Source organism: Suncus etruscus, chromosome 13, assembly GCF_024139225.1.
Source record: "Suncus etruscus isolate mSunEtr1 chromosome 13, mSunEtr1.pri.cur, whole genome shotgun sequence".
Classification (NCBI taxonomy): Eukaryota; Metazoa; Chordata; class Mammalia; order Eulipotyphla; family Soricidae; genus Suncus; species Suncus etruscus.
In genome coordinates, this window is record NC_064860.1 from 64,440,397 (window position 1) to 64,459,325 (window position 18,929).

Here is an 18,929-nt window from a genome sequence, read left to right on the forward strand (position 1 = left end):
GATGAATTGCTAACATATATTTACAGCTGTAACAAATTAATAGAATTATAAAGTATGATTCCTAAATATACATCTACAGCAAAAATGTAGAGGCACTGTAAAAAAAAAACCACTCAAAGCTGAAAGTACTAAAATGCTTATGAAGTAGAAAACCTCACTCAGTTCTGAACTGAAATTGCCAAGAACTCCATATACATGGATGAATCACCTTCATTTGCTTCATCTTACTAATTATTTTTGACTAATTTTACAATCACCGATCTCCTACTGATTTGCCACAAGCTCTGCCTCCTTATAGGGCAAATAAATTCCTGGCAAATACGTTTTCCATCATCTGCCCCAATGTTAGATATGCTGATCTTATTGACACACGCATTCTGACTTATTTGATAATTATATTCTAACGATAAAGAAAATTCAAATTATGATTTTGATGTTAATTTCCCTAATTTGATTAATTGAATGTGAATCTCTTCTACACCTTTTCCCACTTCTAATGCATATTCAGATGCTCTTAAAAATCACAGCTGCAGAAGGAAATGAAGCAACATTTCCTTAGTGTCAATCTGGACTCGGAATTCTGAGCAAGAGTAGACTTTGAATGAGGGTCCTAATTTAGTAAAGGAAAGATGGACTTAAAAATAAAAGTGGCTTTGCAGGTGGTATTCACAGAAATTTGCAACTAAAATCTGAATCACATGGTCTGAGCTGTAATGCAGGAGGAGGCCAAGTGGCTTCTGATACCCCATTTAGGAGGATCCTCAGAGATTTCCAAGAGGGACACATAGTGTAAAATTTTAAAAAAATCCCTGAGCACTACAAGGTGAGGTCCCAAATAAATAAACAAAACAAAAAACACTTTTATTTTGTTACATTTTGTCACATTATTATATTGTATATAAATATAGCACATAAGTATAAATATATTATTATATAATGAAAACATTCTTATATTTTTGTCACATTGAGGTATAGTAGACTAAAGATACTAGTGTTGTTCTCTAAGAAAAAGATTTTTGCCTCCCTTCCCCTTCTCCCCTCCCCTCCTCCCTTTTCCTCCCCTTCCCTTACCTCCCTTCCTCCCTTCTCTCCCTCACTTACCCTCCCCTTCTACTTCTCTTCTCTCATTTTCTCTGCTCTCATATTTTTCTTCTCTCCTCCCACCTTCTCTCCACTTCCTCCTCTCCTTGCCTCTTTTTCCTTTATTTTCCTCTACTTTTTCTCTTCTCATTTCCTCTCTTCCTATGCCTCTCTCTCCGCCCCCCCTCCTGTCACTTCCTTCTCTTTCTCTCTCCCTCTTCCTATCTCTGTCTCTGTCAAAAAAAAAGTAAAAAAAAATAAAAAGAGAAAAGTGTGAATTGCGTTTTATGATAAACATAATTTGGGAATAAGAATTTTTTATTAAAAGAGTAGAGGAGAGTCTGCAGTTAGGTGATCTGCAACAGGGAATATGGAAGAAGAACTCCCAAACATGAAAAGAGACCCAATGGAAAATCCTGTCTCTAGGGGCCTTGCACCTGACAAAACTTGTTTTTCAGTTATTGGGCTACATATTACACAAACTCATATTTTATTATTAACTAAACACAGTTGGCCACAAAATGTTTCTGGTGCTCACATGTATTAATTCATCTATATGATTTCCTAAGTTACATTTCTGTTTTCTCCCCCTTTAAAATGTTGACAATTATCTAAAAGAAGTACTCAGTGAAAATTCATTTATTTAATTTACTTATTTAATCAGGAAAGCTTGCTGTCTTATTTGTTTTACCCCATACTTGACTTGTATAAAAAATTATTTTACCTTAGAAGATAAATCTTCTAGAGGAATATTGTGACAGCTTCAGATTTCTATTGTTCTGTAGTCAGATCATGAATAAATAATTAATTTTAGGGAACAAAGACCAACATAAACATATCAAAACACTCTAGAATTGTGTTGAAGTAAGCACTCCTGAATTGTCACCTTTCTTTGAGTTTAAATATCTCTTTATAATCAAAATAAATTTCAGTTACTACAGAAATGAAGAATGGTTAGTAGAGGAACACAAGTTAAAATTAGAGTTCATGATAGATATTTTGAGGGGTTTGTGGAAGATAAGGATGATTGTCTTGGGAGCTACTTAAGGCTCTGTGCTCAGGTTTCTTTACTACAAGTACTCAAGGGACTATTTATTGTTGGGGATTGAACTAGGATAGGCTACATGCAAGGCCAGCATCTTACTATTCCTCTGATTGTGCATATGAGTTTTAAGGAAGAGGCATGTAGTAACTTAGAGTGGCAGGTTATGTGATTAATTTTTAGGAGAAATAAAGTTAACCACTGGACCTGGGGTCTGGGTTGAGCAAGAATGAGGGAGGGCTCAATTGCTTTGAAATACTCATCAAAAGGGGCCGGAGAGATAGCATGGAGGTAAGGCGTTTGTCTTTCATGCAGGAGGTCATCGGTTCAAATCCCAGCGTCCCATATGGTCCCCCATGCCTGCCAGGAGCAATTTCTGAGCCTGGAGTCAGGAATAACCCCAGAGCACTGCTGGGTGTGACCCAAAAACCATAAAAAAAAGGAAAAAGAAATACTCATCAAAAATCATAGATTTATTTTTTCTATCACAAAGTGATAGAATACTCTGTATTAGTGATCTTCAACTCCCCTTCAAATTTTCTACAGGCAGGTATAGAAATTTAAAACTACTGGTCTACCACTTTTTGGGTTGTTTGTTTTGATTTTGGTTTGTTTTGTTTTTGTGGGGCCACACCCACTGATGCTCAGAGGTTACTCCTGGCTATGCGCTCAAAAATAGCTCCTGGCTTGGGGGACCATATGGGACACGGGGAATCAAACTCAGTCTGTCCTGGGCTAGCCCGCACCACTTGCGCCACCGCTCTGGCCTCACCCTTTTTTTTTTTTGGTTTGTTTTTTGTTTTTTTGGGCCACACCCGGCAGTGCTCAGGGGTTACTCCTGGCTGTCTGCTCAGAAATAGCTCCTGGTAGGCAAGGGGGACCATATGGGACACCGGGATTCAAACCAACCACCTTTGGTCCAGAATTGGCTGCTTGCGAGGCAAACGCCGCTGTGCTACCTCTCCGGGCCCCTCACCCCCTTTTTTTTTTTTAAATGCCAACCTGTTTTAATGGACAAGTGCTGGTCTACTGCTATGAAAATGTTGAATGCTGCTTCATGTTGACATACGAGGAGATGGAGATGTAGGACATGCACTTATCTGCAAATACTAAGAAGCATAGTCCTACTAATTCACCTTTTTTTCTCATTTGTGTAAACTTGTTAAGAATAAATTGAGAGAATTAAATTTAGGTCAGAGTTAGGAACTAGTGTAGCACTTGCCTTGCCTATGGCCAACCCTGATTTAGTACCCATCACCGCAGATGATCCTCTGAAAACTGGCAAATGTCACTTCTGAGCACAGTAAGAAAGACCCCAGGAGAATCACAAGGTGTGACCAAACCCCAAACTGCCCCTCCCCACAAAATATTGGATCCAAGCAATCCTAGATTATCTAGATAATTTCAATTCTTTTTGAATTAGACATATATATTCATATATATATATGTATATGAATGATTCTATTAATCACTGTTACCATTGATCTCTCTCACATAACTTCTTGCCTTCAATTGTTTTTGCTAAATTTCACTTTGGAATTTTGCCTTGGGGCACAGTTAGGATAATTAGAAGAAATTGCCCTCAGATGCTTTTTTATTTACCATAAGAATTTTGTTGGAGATGTTATTCTCCTTAATACCCAGCAGACAACTCAGGGGAAAGCCCAGAGGACTTCATCTCAAGAGCCTGTGCTAAGAATACTTTTCTCTTTCCTGAGCAAGTTATTGCTGGTGTTGTGGATAGTGCAAGTTAGAAAAGTTTCTGCTTTCCAGTACACACTAGAGACAAGAAAATACAGAGCAATTTAGGGCATATCTGATGACTAGTGCAAAATATCACAGCTTTTCCCTTTTTCCCTTTTCTTTGTTAATTTTTTCAAAAGAGGAAATTAAGTTTTCTTTTTAAACATGTATTAAATGTTCCTCATTTTATTCCATTTTTTTCTTATTGTGATTTATTAGGCTAGAATATATAAGCCATTTAAAATATTCTCGGTCAAGTAGCAGAGTAAAAATATATATGCTGCCTTTATAATCTGATACCAAGATATTATTGAGAAACCAATAGTTGGCTTTTCAGATAAATCGAGAAATTATTGTCCATTGAAACTGTCATATTTCATGAAGTCTCCTAGTGGAGGATAGTTGGAAAAAGAGTTATTTGCATCAGAATTCTCAGAGCCAATGTCTTATGTCTATAGTTTTTAGAAACTAATTGTTCAAATATGTCAAAGCACACAAAGACAACACACACACAGCAACACACAAACACACACATATATACACAGCATTTTTGGCAATACTTATAGTAAGGACAACACCCTGAAAAGGGAATAAGGGAATAGTCCTAATAAAGAAAATTGCAGTGCATGCTTGATAAAAATGAGTTTAAAGTAAAATGTGGGAGATACAGATGAAAATTGAAGAGTTCATGAGGCCAGAGCAATAGAGCAGAAGTAGAGCAGAATAGAGAGAAGTAGAGAGAAGTAGATCAACTTATCAGTTGATCCATGCATGCAGCTGACCTGGGACAGACCCAGGACAAATCCACTTTTGATTCCTGGCATCTCATATGGTCCCCAAGCCTGCCAGGAGCAATTCTGAGCACAGAGCCAGGAGTTACCAGGAGCATCTTCGCCTCAGGATTGGGTCCTAAAACAAACAAACAAACAAACAAACAAAAAACAAAGAAATTGAAGAGTCCTAATTTCACCAAGGACATTACTAATTATGCTTACAAATTGTATTTTATACTAAATACAAGGGAGGGACAACACAGGATTCCTTGTTAAAGTCAAGTTTATTGAGGCTCAATTGACATACAGTATTATTTCCTCACTTCATTGTAAAGTTCTATGAGTTATGAGAAAAATATAGAGACGTGTTAGCATTCCCTACATCCAAACAGAAAATTTCAGGGGCCAGAGAGATAGTACAACAGGAAGGGCATTCAACTGGCACATAGCTAACCCATATTCTATCTCTTATGTCCCATTTGGTCCCCAAGCATTAAAGGAGTAATTACTGAAAGCAGTGCCATTAGTAACCCCTGAGCACTGCAGGTATGTGCCCACACACACACACACACATAAAAACACACCAAAACTGCACACAAAAAAATTTCTGTCACTCCAAAATGTTTATCATGTTCCTTGGCATCAAGTCCTTCTCCCAACCTCAGTTTTGACAACCATGATTCTCCTTTATTTCACCATAGTTTTGCCTTTGTTGAGACTGAGTGATATGACTACATTATCACACTTTTTGTCTTCAGAATCCAATTTCTTCCACTTAGGAAAATGCACTTACCGTTCATTCATATTACACATGGCATTTTGAGGACATAGAACAGATTAATGATACAAATTTATTTATATTTTACGCCTATAATTCAATTATTGTGATAAAAACCAAGGTGGTTCTAGCATGTTAGGCAAAAGGCCATAATGAATTCATGAAAAATGATTGATTTTCAAAATGATTTGAAATTTAACTGACAGGAATTCTAGAATTTAGAAAGAAGAACCATTTTCTTGGAAGAATGTGTTTTAGATTAACTAAAACTTTAACTCTAAAAAAAATCTGCAAAGAATTTTTAAAGAAATGTGTATTATGTAATCTTAAGATGAAGAATGACTTTTTGTTGTTGTTGTTTATTTGGAATGTGGGAGGTCCTAACCTGTGTATTTTACACATAGGGAATCATTCTGGCTGCAGTTAGCTTAATCTGTGTGTCAAAATACTGGGCACAAAAAAGCAATGCTGTTTGGACTCAACTGTGAAAAGGATTCACCAAGGTTAAACCTGTCACTTGCTGGAGTGTAACTGAAGGGAGAGACTTGACACCAATGTCCAAACTAGGGCTTTGAGTATGCAAAGCTTGTATTCCAAGTCCTTTGAGTCATCTCTTTGTCAGACACAGATGATATCATAACAAAACAAAAAATCAAAATGAGAAATTTTTGCATTTTAAGGAAGTAGTATTTGTTGCAAGTTGAAGGACACCAATTTAAGACAGCAAAACAGGCACCAAAGATAATGTAGCTTCTGCTGTCATCTATTAATATGTATAGTATGAGCAACTGTTCATTTCAAAAACAGACCAACGCTCCAAAAAATGTTGGGTGCCAAAAAGATAGTGCAAGTGATAGCCCATTTGTCTTGCCTGTAGCCACCCTAGTTCAATCCCCAACACTGTATATGGTCCCATAATCAATACCCAGAATCACCCCAAAATACAGAGCCATGAGAGGCCTTGATCACTGCTGAGCGTGTTACAAACCCTTGACACACACACACACACACACACACACGAAAAATGGCAAAAGTACTTCAAAAATATACATATAAAACAATGTTTATTCTCATTACTTTTTGATTTAGCAATCTGCTCTAGGAATTTGGTTGATAGTAAAGTATATATATATATATATATATATATATATATATATATATATATATATATTCATACATAGATTGTTCTGCATCAGCAGGAAAATACATATGTAAATTCTATTTCACTGGCATGATATAATTTTATGCAGTCTCCAAAAAGATCCTAGAGCTGTATGGTTTCATCGAAAGTTACATCTTAAATAAAAAGCAAAAAAAATATCAAAAGCATAATTCCAATCATAGCTAACTAAATTTTTTTAGCATTTATGTAAGATTTCATGTCAAAGAGCTAAAATAAACAAAATAACAAAAATAGAAATTGATTCAAAAGAGAACTGGATGCATCAAACCAGGTTAGTCACATTGAAGTTAAATTGATTATTGTTATAAATAACTTCACTATTCATATTTTATATAATATTTGAATATTAATTATATAAAATGCCTTTAAAATATCTTTATAGTTTTATGCATAAAAATTAAGACTGCATATCAGATATTTTATGAGTTATTTAGCTATAATACTAATCTGTTAAATCATCATGATGTCTCTATTTTCTCATTTTTGATATTTCTGGTAGAGAAATACCTACATTAACAATTGGAATGATGACACAATTGAATAAATTACCATTTATAAACATATTGAACAAAACACAGTGTTACATATTATTTTGGGGAATACCCATTAGTGACTGGTTAAAATATACAAAAAACAACAACCTACTAGTAAGACGGAAGTGGACTGATGCTTAGATATTCTAATAATAAACTCCTTAATATACATAAATTATAAAATATAACATTTGATGTTTTCTAAATTCAGTCCATTGTACTATGGAGACTGGTTACATAATTTTTTAATTTCTGATCATTCTTACATTCTCATTATCATTGTTAAATAATCACATTTAGAAGAAAATATTTTTTTAGAAAAAATTGAGAAGAAATTGAGAAAACAAATAGTGTTTGAAAACAGACATGGGGAGAGAACTGTTTAATCTAGATACTATTGTGGTTTCTCTGGAATGATCATTTAAGCAATAAGTCGCACTTATTGGGAAATTACTGTAGCTAAATGTTTTTCAATAACATGTATTTTAGTGTCTACATCTCATAACAGTTCTATAAGTCACAGAAGTTGAAAATTGATAGAAATGTGCCTAGAACCTTATCTGTGGGCATTCTATTAACAAGATTTCCCTTAATCATTTAACTCCTTTCAAAACTTTAATTCTTAAACTGCACATTCTGTCACCAGACACTGGTTTGATTTTTGTTTGTTTTCTTTTGTTTCAGAGTCATACCAAACAATTCTCAGTGCTTTCTCCTGGCTCTGTGTTCAGGGATCGCTCCCTATAGGCTTGAATGTTATATGCCTGGGATGGTCAAAGCAAGCACTATGTCTCATGCCACATATATTCTTTTTCTGTTGGGAGTGAAACCATGGAATATTTGGTACTAATCCTAAATTTGATAATCTATTGGGAGATGAGGAAGGGAATTGGAAAGTAATATTTTAGGGGAAAGTAAAGACAAAAGCTTATCTTTCCTATGGAAAGAAAATCAGAGAAGCCAACCTTTCTAAGATTTAATAGGGAGAGGTGTAAAAGATTTGAATAGCCATATTAATCTTCTCTTTGAAAGTAATCAACAGCGACATTGCATTTCCCAGAAGATCCTATCTGAAATGGAAATGTTGAAGTATAAACAGGTATATTTGTTATTAAGGATGCCATAACAAGCAAATACACACTGATTGCATTAACAAGAAAGTATTTTGTTTCCCACACTGGAGGTCTAGAAGTCTAAGAAGGTGTCTACAGGAATGTAGTTGGTCTGAGACTGGTGAGATTCTTCCACACTTCCCTAGTGGTTCTCATTTCTTGTTGTTTCTTGTCTCAGCTCCATTTTCATGTGGTGATCTATATCTTCACAGATTTACATTTTTGGAATAAAAATTTACACTATTCCTTGAACACTGGTGAGGGGATGGATGTTGGAACATTACAATATTAAAACTCAGGGCTGGGGCGGTAGTGCAGTGGTAGGGCCTTTGGACAGACCACGGTTTGATCCCTAGCCTCTCAGATGGTCCCCCAAGCCAGGAGCGATTTCTGACAGCATAACCAGGAATAACCCCTGAAAGTCACTGGGTGTGGTTCCAAAACAAAACAAAACAAACAAACAAAAAAGATTAAAACTCAACAATCAACAACTTTTTAGCTCTTTATCTCATGGTAATTTAATTTTAAATAATTATAAAAAGAGTACCACATACTAATTTTCGTCATGTATTTTTGCATTATTAAAATGATTTAATTCAAAGTATGAGAAGATCTCTTTACAAGGGCACTTGAAATAGTTTTACTAATAAAAATAGCCAAGAGCTTAGTTAGATCTATTTATTTTATAGTTTATTCTCTTGCCATAAGTTTTTGCTTCTTCAGTTTTTCTGTGAGATTTTTTTTCTTCTGTGTAACTTCCTCTTCAGGTTTAGGAACTGCTTTCTCAGTAAGAATCATTTCAATGTGGCAGGGAGAACTCATGTATGGGTTAATATGCCCATGAGCCCTGTAAATTCTGCAGAGCATATCCAAGTTCACATGGATATGCTCAATGACCAGGGAATCAACATCTAATCCCTTAAATTCAGCATTGCTCTTTTTTAAGTATGTGCAGTAAAAAAAAAAAAAAAAATCAGCAATTTTTTGGACCAACGTCCCTCTGTCCAGTCCTTCTCTTTGGCCTGGGCGCACCTGCCAACACCACCATTGTAACACCAGAAGGGCACACACTGCCTCTGCAGAGTGACATCCTTCAGACACTTAGAAGCTTTTCAGATAATGCATGCCTTTGATGGCCTGAGCCTTTCCTCGAGTGTTCAGGAAATGAAGGCGAAAGTTTGAGCCTCTGGACTTGCATGATTTAGTCAGGTTTTCTTTCTTTCTTTCTTTCTTTCTTTCTTTCTTTCTTTCTTTCTTTCTTTCTTTCTTTCTTTCTTTCTTTCTTTCTTTCTTTCTTTCTTTCTTTCTTTCTTTCTTTCTTTCTTTCTTTCTTTCTTTCTTTCTTTCTTTCTTTCTTTCTCTTTCTTTCTTTCTCTCTTTCTTTTCTTTCTCTCTTTCTTTCTTTCTCTCTTTCTTTCTTTCTTTCCTTTCTTTCTTTCTTTCCTTTCTTTCTTTCTTTCTTTCTTTCTTTCTTTCTTTCTTTCTTTCTTTCTTTCTTTCCTTCCTTCCTTCCTTCCTTCCTTCCTTCCTTCCTTCCTTCCTTCCTTCCTTCCTTCCTTCCTTCCTTCCTTCCTTCCTTCCTTCCTTCCTTCCTTCCTTTCCTTTCCTTTCCTTTTTTTTTCTTTTTTTGCTTTTTGGGTCTGGCTGTCTGTTCAAAAATAGCTCCTGGCAAGCACGGAGGACCATATGGGACACGGGGATTCGAACCAACGACCTTTGGTCCTGGATCAGCTGCTTGCAAGACAAACGCTGCTGTGCTATCTCTCCGGTCCCTCTTTTTTTTTTTTTTTTTTTAAGGAAAAAAGTGTTTGGAGGGAAGTTGCAGCCACACACTCAGTGATATTCCCCAGGGCTAATTCCTTTCTTTGTGCTGAAGGATAACTTTTGCTCTGGAATTTAATGTGCTGTTTCGGGCAACTTCTTGCAAGGCAAGCACCTTTACCACCATACTGTTTCTCCAGGCCAAGAGTTTGTATTATTGATTTTGTTGGGTTTTTTTGTTTGTTTGTTTTGTTTTTTGCTTGGGTACCACACCTAACTGTGCTGATGAGGTCATTCCCAATAATATGTGGGTAGTCATGGCTATAATAGATCAAACCAAGTTTGGACACATGTAAGGCAAGTGCCTGAGTCCCTGTACCATCTCCCTGGTTTTTGCTTGCTTTGGGGTGCGGGGCTGTTTATGACCTTAATTAATTTCCTGTGTTGATAAATAAAATCTGAAATACTGAAAGTTAAGATTTTTGTGGAACTCAGTTCAACTCATATCACAATTATTGAAAAAAATGTTATTCTAAATATTTCAATAAATAATCTACTTTGTGGATCATCTAATCTTTAAAATGTTAAAATATAGGTCCAGAGCAGTGGCACTAGCGGTAGGGTGTATGCCTTTCATTGCACTAACCTAGGACGGACTGCTGTTTGATCCTTCAGCATCCCACATGGTCTCCCAAGAGAGGAACGACTTCTGAGCGCATAATCAGGAGTAACCTCTGAGTATCACAGGGTGTGGCTCAAAAAACAAAAACAAAAACAAAAAAAAAAACAAAGATAAAATATGAGTGGCTTGATGTATATGCCTGCATACTTCAAATGTTCTAATTTGGAATTGTATATACTGTATAACTCATTAGTGTGTATTGTTAGTGCTGAGATTTTATTTATTTTTAGATTACTCTTCCCCTTTTTCCCCCTGTTTTTGTTTTTGCTTTGGGAACACATCTGGACTACTCCTATCTTCTCAGAATCTGTGCCATATGGTGCTCAAGAGACCTTGTGGGGATGGGAATCACATTCAGTCCTGCCTTAAATAGAACATGAGCTTAGCCCAATTCTTTGATCACGCTTTTATTATTCTTATGAATTCAGACTCATATGATGTAGTGCCACTCTAATTGGTGTGGGAAGTGGCATATGTTCCTGCACATAGTTTGATTGTGGTACTCACACGCATTTTGGTTGTAGGATTTGCTAGCAGTTACATACATGCCTATGGACTAGTTGTGGTGCCTGCCAGGTACCCCACACTTTGTTATGGTGCCACTACCATAGTCAGTTCATCTGGAGCAGTGCTGGGGATCAAACTTAAGATCTCACACTTTCATGGCAGGTGCTTTGCCACTGAACTGTTTCAGTGAGATTTTTATATCTGAATATAATCTTTTTAAAATGACATTTTAAACTATTCTTTCAAGATAGAATCCAATTACCAAAAAGATTTAGAGCCTTTTCTGAAATCCTTATTTGGAATACCTTCTTGTATTCAAGTCAAAAATGTTACCACATAAGTAACCATTAGGCAAGGTACCTTGTAAGAATAAGCCGGGAAGACAGAGAAATCATTGCAGGAATAATGATTGCTTAGCATGTTTTGTGTGTCTTTTTTTACTCAGAGGTCCTCTTGGTTTGTTTTCTTCTCTGGCTGGAAGCCTTAATGGAAACAAAATTGTTGTTCTCGTGAGAAATGATGAACACACTTTCTCACCCTCATTTCCTGCCCCATCTTAAATAGAAAGCAATGCAAGAATATCTAAATAGGAATCAAATGTTCTTAGAGAAAGATGCAAAAGAAACAAGAAAACAACTGAATTCCATTTGCTTCTCGTTCATTGAACTGCGAAAGTCAAAGCACCTGGAAAATCTGCCTAGGCAGTCAGGGAAGTGAACAGTAATGGAAAATGCATTTTTCTGTCATCTTAGAAGGCTGGGAACCATTATATACTGTAGTTGGAGTGTGATCAAGTGAATTTTTTTTTAAAAAAGAGATTATTTCAAAACCTTAGAGCCTAACAAAATGTTGCAAACAGATGAAGGTGTCTATCCTTTCATGCAGAAAGCATCCATTTTGGAAAAACAAAATTTAGCCATGTTGATTGAGAAGACTCACATCTGCCTCCCCAGAGTACTTGGCAATGACTACTGTCCAGTGATCCTTCTGCATTCAGAGATCATTTATGAACACCATAATTTGTGAGAGTGTGAGAGAGAAATAGACTGGGTTATGTGTGTTTGTACATTTGTACAGAACAAGAATATGGAGATAGATGATTAAATACCCAAACATTTTAAAGGCAGCTTTGTTCATTCATCCTTACTTCAAAAGTAAGATACATAGGTGGTAAGTATAGGAATTGAAGTACTAACTCTGTACTGGATTTTACCATTGCTAGGACAAACCCCTATTTGAACACTTAAGAGAATTCTAGTGTCAAAAGGCCTGAGCAATTCATGACTGGTCATCAGATGTTGAGGGGAGGCCTGACAAAGGGTTTTGACATATTTATTTGCAGATGCACAAATTTATGGAAGTTTAATTGAATCAGATCTTATCAAGTTTTAGGAGACTTCCAAGGGCTTATTGGATATGAATAAACCTATGTGTGGCAACTGATTTGATACCTGTATGAAATTTCTTTGTATAAAATACATAACAGTTGATCAATCATTTTTATTTTTTTTGTGATACATATAAAATTGTATACAGATAAATATACATATAAAATTGGTTCTTCCGATAAATGATCTTTGTTAAGGTATAATAAAATGCTATGTTTTATTGGCTATATACAGATAATGACAAGTATATATACTGTTTCATTAAATTTTTGCTTATATTTGTTTTAAGTCCACACCTAGCATGGTACTTAGAATCACTATTGGAAGTGTTTAAGGGCGGATACATGCATGCATAACGCTAGGGAGTGAACCTTGGCTTTCTGCATGCAAAGGAATAATCTTCAGTTCTAAGAGCTATCTCCCTGACCCTATTATAATTGGGAAAACCCTGTTTTTAACAGACTTTTTAAAATTGTTTTAGTCATAAAATGGTAACCTGTTATGTTATAGACTTTCATTTCTGTTCTAGGAAGCAAAGTTATTTATGATCACACAGCTTTAAAAATATTTTTCCTTGCCCTCTCCAACCCTTTCAAACAAATTTCTATAGCTGAATACCACTCTGATTTTTTTAGCAATTAAGTTCTTTGCCCTTTTGTCTCAACACATTTTATATCTTGGAAATGATCTGAAGGTTTTCACAAGGACTTATAACACGCTGCTCATTTAATTCGGATTGTACTTGGCCTTTTCTACATATCTATTACCCTGAGTAGATTAGGATATGGGTAGTTTGATTTTATTTCTATTGATATTTTTAATTTCAAACTATGACTTTTTTGGTTCAATAAGTATGCATTATTACTTTAAAATTCTATAGGCCTTTACTTATGTCAACCATTTTCTTTGAGCTTATACTACTTCATTTTTGTTTGGTTTGTTGGTTTGATCAGGGACTCCAAACTCTTCTTTGCCTAGAAGTTGCTGATGGTAATGCTTGAGGTAAAAATGGTCTCTAGGCTTGTTCAGAGCACATGGTATATTAAACTCTTTTTCTAGCTCTTCTTTGACAATTTTATTTTTTATTTTGTTTTGTTTTTATGCAGCACCCAGCCATGCTCAGGGGTTAATCCTGGCTGTGTATACAGGACTTACTCCTTGCATTGCTTGAGCCATATGGAATAATCAGGATTGATTGAATCTGGTCTTCTGTATACAAGCAACATAGGTTTTAACTGCTGTATAGTGCTCCAGCTCCACCTTTGATCATTTGTATAATGTGTTTATGTGACTGTTCTAAACCATTAATTTTTCATAAGTGACTTTGTTAAAAGGAGCTTTCTGTCCAGAAAGATAGTCAGTGGTTACCTGTGTGGCCCCACCTCCCATTCTAACCAGGTAACTTTATCTTACCTGCTAGAACCCTCCCATTTCCTGGGAGGGGTCTTAGAAAGGTTATATAAGGCCTTTGACCCAGGGGATTAGGGTCTTTTTGGTCTTATGCCAGGATGGAGTTTGGAGGTGACATGAATGAAAGAATGAAGATACAGGGCTAGCTAAGAATAGCATGCGTAAATGGTTAGCAGCCACTTTGGTTGGCCAGGGCAATAAAGATGTTATCTCTCTGGAAGCCTGCCTGTGAGTGAGTTCAACACCTGTCACTTTCCTGGACCCAGACCCGCCAGTGAATGGGGGATGGAGCCACGTGGCCTGGGATGGCAGAGAAAGGCCCCTCCATCCATCCACCATCCAGCTCCATCCTAAGAACTGTTTTGCAACAACCTTGCACAAAACTGACTCAGATTCAATCCCCTGCACCAGAGAAGGTCCACTGAGAAATGTCCAGGAATCATCCCTGGGCACAGAAGTAGGAGTAAGCCCGGATCAATAGTGGGTATGGTCTAAAATCACTCCTGGAAAATAAAATAAAATAGTGTTGCCAAAGTTTATGCAAAATGCCAGTGAACTCTGAGTTTCAGATAGATACTAAATTTAAGCCAGTTTTAGAATAAGACCTTTATTAATTTTTTTGCTCAGAACATGTTCATATTCATGCATAATTTGTTCTTCTTTTTTTTTTTTTTTTTTTTTTTAGTTTTTGGGTCACACCCGGCAGTGCTCAGGGGTTACTCCTGGCTGTCTGCTCAGAAATAGCTCCTGGCAGGCACGGGGGACCATATGGGACACCGGGATTCGAACCAACCACCTTTGGTCCTGTATCGGCTGCTTGCAAGGCAAACACTGCTGTGCTATCTCTCCGGGCCCAATTTGTTCTTCTTAAACTCATCTTTCAAAGGTCATTCGATTTATTTGCAAAGCCATTTTATTTTCATCTGGAATTCCAATTTAAGGGCTATATTGGAAAAGTTTTTGGCATTAAAATATTGTATAGACATCAGCTCCATAAATTCGTATAACTGACCCAGTTGCCCTTTCGTGGTTTGGGCTCTGGCCAAACATAAATTTAAGATATTGTTAAAGTTCATTCATTAATTCATTTCACAGATGTTCACTTAGTACCTAAAATGTCAGGTCATAAGGGATGAACAAAAAGAACAAGTTCTGTTTTCATGAAATTTACAACTTATGGAGAGAGCCATTGGTCAAATAATGTCACAAAATTTTACTAAACCATAATAAGTGAAATAAAAGAACACAGAAATAGGAAATGTAAGAAAAGTGTTTGAGACAGAGAACCAAATAAGATTCCCTGTGAAAAGAGATTTGAACTAAAAAAAGTCTAAATGGGACTCAACTGTGGAAAGAGAACAAAGAGAAGAAGTGGATTTCCACATAGACGGTAAAATCAGGTGCAGAGAAACCAAAAGCAAGCATCTGTGGCTGAAATTCAGTGAGCAGTAAAAATGTTCTTAAAAAGACTGCAAATCAAGTCTGTAACCTGATAAACTAGAACCCAACAGTCTATTTTGATCTTTATTGTTAAAAACAATGGGGAGACTTTGAAAGGCTTGAGGAGAGTAATAAGATTTACATTTGATGAATCTAACTACTGGAAGGAAAAAGATTAGTGCTGACTGGTAGGTTTATAAACTGCACTCTGAGTAGGCTATACTCCCTGAATTCAACTATATTCTTTCAGCAAACATATCTTCCTACATGGCAGCAGAGAGGTGTGTAAATTTTTCCTTTAAAAGACCATGAATAAATATTGTATGATTATCAAGTCAAAAAGTTACTTGTTCAACTATTACCTACTTTTCTTCTAATGCAAATATTACTAAGTGACATAGAAAGGAAGCATGCAGTGTTTCAATGAAGTTTTCTACTAATTTGGAAATTTGAATTTTTATATATTATGCCCAATATGACTTTCTTACGTTAATAAAAAAAAAACTGAATTCAATTCCCATTGCCACATATAGTCCCCTGAGTCCCAATAATAAACTGAGGGTATATTCCTTTTATGTGTTTTTTTTTATGAATAACAGGTTTGATTTTTTTTTACTGGCAGAATATTATTTCATCAAATAAGTAAACTCTTTAATTAGTATGAGCTATAATTCAAGTTAGTTACTTTATATTCAAACATCCTATTCCAATTTCTATGTCTTCTTTTGTTTCCACAGTTTTTTATGCTTTGCAAATCCTTTTGATATGATGCATGTTGAGTAGTTTATTCTTGTTCTGCTTCCCATTCTGTAGAAACTTATTCTCCTAATCCAGGTTCTGGAATACATTACTTAGTTTTTCTTCTGTAGATTTTATAAGTCACTGTCTGACACATTTTAAATGATTGTTTGTGATTATACTAAATATTATTATACTCTTTCTTATGTTGGTCTTCTTCTCATCCTCCTCCTCTTCCTAGTCTTCCTCCTTTATATTGTTCTATTTTTCCTTCAACATTTTTTCCTTAGTTTTTGAGCCACACCCAGCTGTGCTCCACTTGCACTGCTGGCTCTGCACTCAGAAATTACTCCTGGCAGGATCAGAGGACCTTATGGGACATCAAGGATGGAACCTGAGTCAGCTTCATGCAAAACAAATGCCCTAGCCTTTGTGTTTTCACTCTGGCCCTCTTCTCCTCTTATTTCTACAAACTACTTCCAATGGAAAAGATGCTTGATAGGAATTTTTGGTAGGCCAAACCTGGTGGTGCTCAGGGGTTGTTCCTTGTTCTGTGCTCAGAAATCACTCCTGGCAGGCTCAAGGGACCATATAGGATGCTGGAATCAAACCTGGGTTGGTCCCATGTTGGATGCATACAAGGCAAATGCCCTGTACTGAAGCACAAACATTTGATAGGATTTTAAATTTTACCTCTTACAACTATCTTTTTGAGGATCAGAATGCTAAGACAGCAGGTAGGGCCTAGCCTTGAATGTGAACCAGAGTTTGAGACCTGAAATCTTGTATTATTCCCTGAGTCTACTAGGAATGATATCTAAGTATAGAGTCATAAGTAAGTTCCAAACATCTCCATTAAGACCCCAAATTAAACAAAAGAACAACCTTCCTGTACCACATGTGACTTATTCTTGTGAATATTCTTTGTGTAGTTGAGAAGACTTCACCAAAAAATTAGTATGCCTCAGTAATGTGTAATTTATTTTATAAACCAATAAGGTGTTTACAAATCTGTGTAACTGGGACTTAGAACTTCAATGGGAAATTTTGGAAGAGTTACCTATACAATTTCACAGCTAATGAACACATTCTCTCCTGACTAGAAGGTCATCTTGCAAAAAGTTTAGTCTTTGAGGGGTGGGGGAAAAAAAAGTTTAGTCTTCATTTCAAGCAAGAATCTCCCTTCCAGTGGGTTTGATGGCAGCTGCCATTTTAGGAGACTGCTTTAGTTCATATAGGATTTCTTTCTTTTGAACTCTGACATAATCAAATGTTTAGTTTAAGCTTTGTATCATTTTGAAAGTTTATGAGTTCTTTCTAGGACTATAATTGACTTTTCTGTAATCAGTTGCCCATTTTCTCATTCCTACAAGTATATTAGAAAAAAAATGGTCTTATTTTCTGAGAATAAATAATTACTTTGTATAATATTAACAGCTATTAGGTTAATCAGATAAAGAGGAATGGAATTTCTTGGCTTCATGTAACTATTTGCTTATTCCTTAAATAAAGATATATTGGTTTGCAAAATCCCTTAAACATTATTCTCTTACTTTTATACCTGGTGATGTTCAGGGTTTACTCCTGAATCTGCTCTTATGAATTACTCATGGGGATGGTCAGCATCCATATGGGATGCCAGGAATTGAACCCAGGTTGGCTGTGTGAAAGGCAAGTACCTTATCTTTCCAGTACTGTCTTTCCAGTCTTACCCTCAAACATTTTTATTCTAATGTTAAGATGCTCTTATGATATAAGCCAAACTTGAATAGTAAACTGTCAGTGAGTTAATTGAGATATAAATACACACCCTATATCAAATATTAGTCAAATATTGAGAAAGGAAAAAAGGTATTTAACTGCTTTAACTGCTTTTGAAATGTATGAAATCCAAAGTTGTTGCTAAAGTTAGAAAAGCATTTATTTTGAGTGAAAATATTATTTCCCCCCACCCTCTTTTAAAGAACAATTCAGCATAAAACTTATAATGAAACAACTCAAAGGAATATGTAATGACTACAAGCAAGACTACAAGCAATTATAAAATTGGTGATTAACCAAAGTGAAATGTTCTGTTTTACATGAACCTATTTATTTTGAGAGATGGGAGGAAGGTACACCAGGCAGTGCTCAAGGATGATTCTCGGCATGTTTGGGATATGTATATCAAACTCATATCTGCTTCTTGGAAAGCAAGCTCCTCTGGACCTTTGCTACAAACTCTCCTACCCTCATTTGTCTATTTTAAAGATAACTTTATTTTTCTTTATATAAATAAGTTTTGGGAATCCTTAGAGTGTGGCTTTCCTTTCTCTTCCTCCTCCCTGCACATCCCACTCAATAAATAATGATTAGTGTTTGAATATATTCTGGGAACTATATTCTACTTTAGAAATGTTAATGACTCAGGAAAACTTATAATTGAGCTCTTGATCGCTTTTGAGTTGACTAATAAAAATAAAAATAACATTCAAAATGAACGTGAAAGTGCAAAGAGCCATTTTTATTCATTGTACTATGGAATTATCAAAGGAAAGTGATGGATTCTAAACGTTCAGGAACAGACAGTAAACAGTTTCTGTGATTTCCTGGGATAGAATATGCTTAAAAACCAAACTGCAATAAACTGTATAGTAGTTGAAATATTAACTCTAGTTTCTTAAGTTCTGGTCTCTTTATACTCTCAGATGGATTATACCTTCTTATAACTCTTTGGAAGTTAATGTTTAACAATATTTAATACTTGTTATATTAGTATC

At 35.8% G+C, this 18,929-nt stretch overlaps 1 protein-coding gene and 1 pseudogene across 1 annotated transcript in view; one reads left to right on the top strand and one right to left on the bottom strand.

Moving 5' to 3' along the window:
* ROBO2 (roundabout guidance receptor 2) overlaps nucleotides 1–18,929 on the top strand; it is a 1,375,087-nt gene that overhangs the window by 1,061,621 nt on the left and 294,537 nt on the right. The window lies entirely within an intron of this gene.
* On the bottom strand, nucleotides 8,935–9,456 carry LOC126026272 (60S ribosomal protein L17-like; annotated as a pseudogene).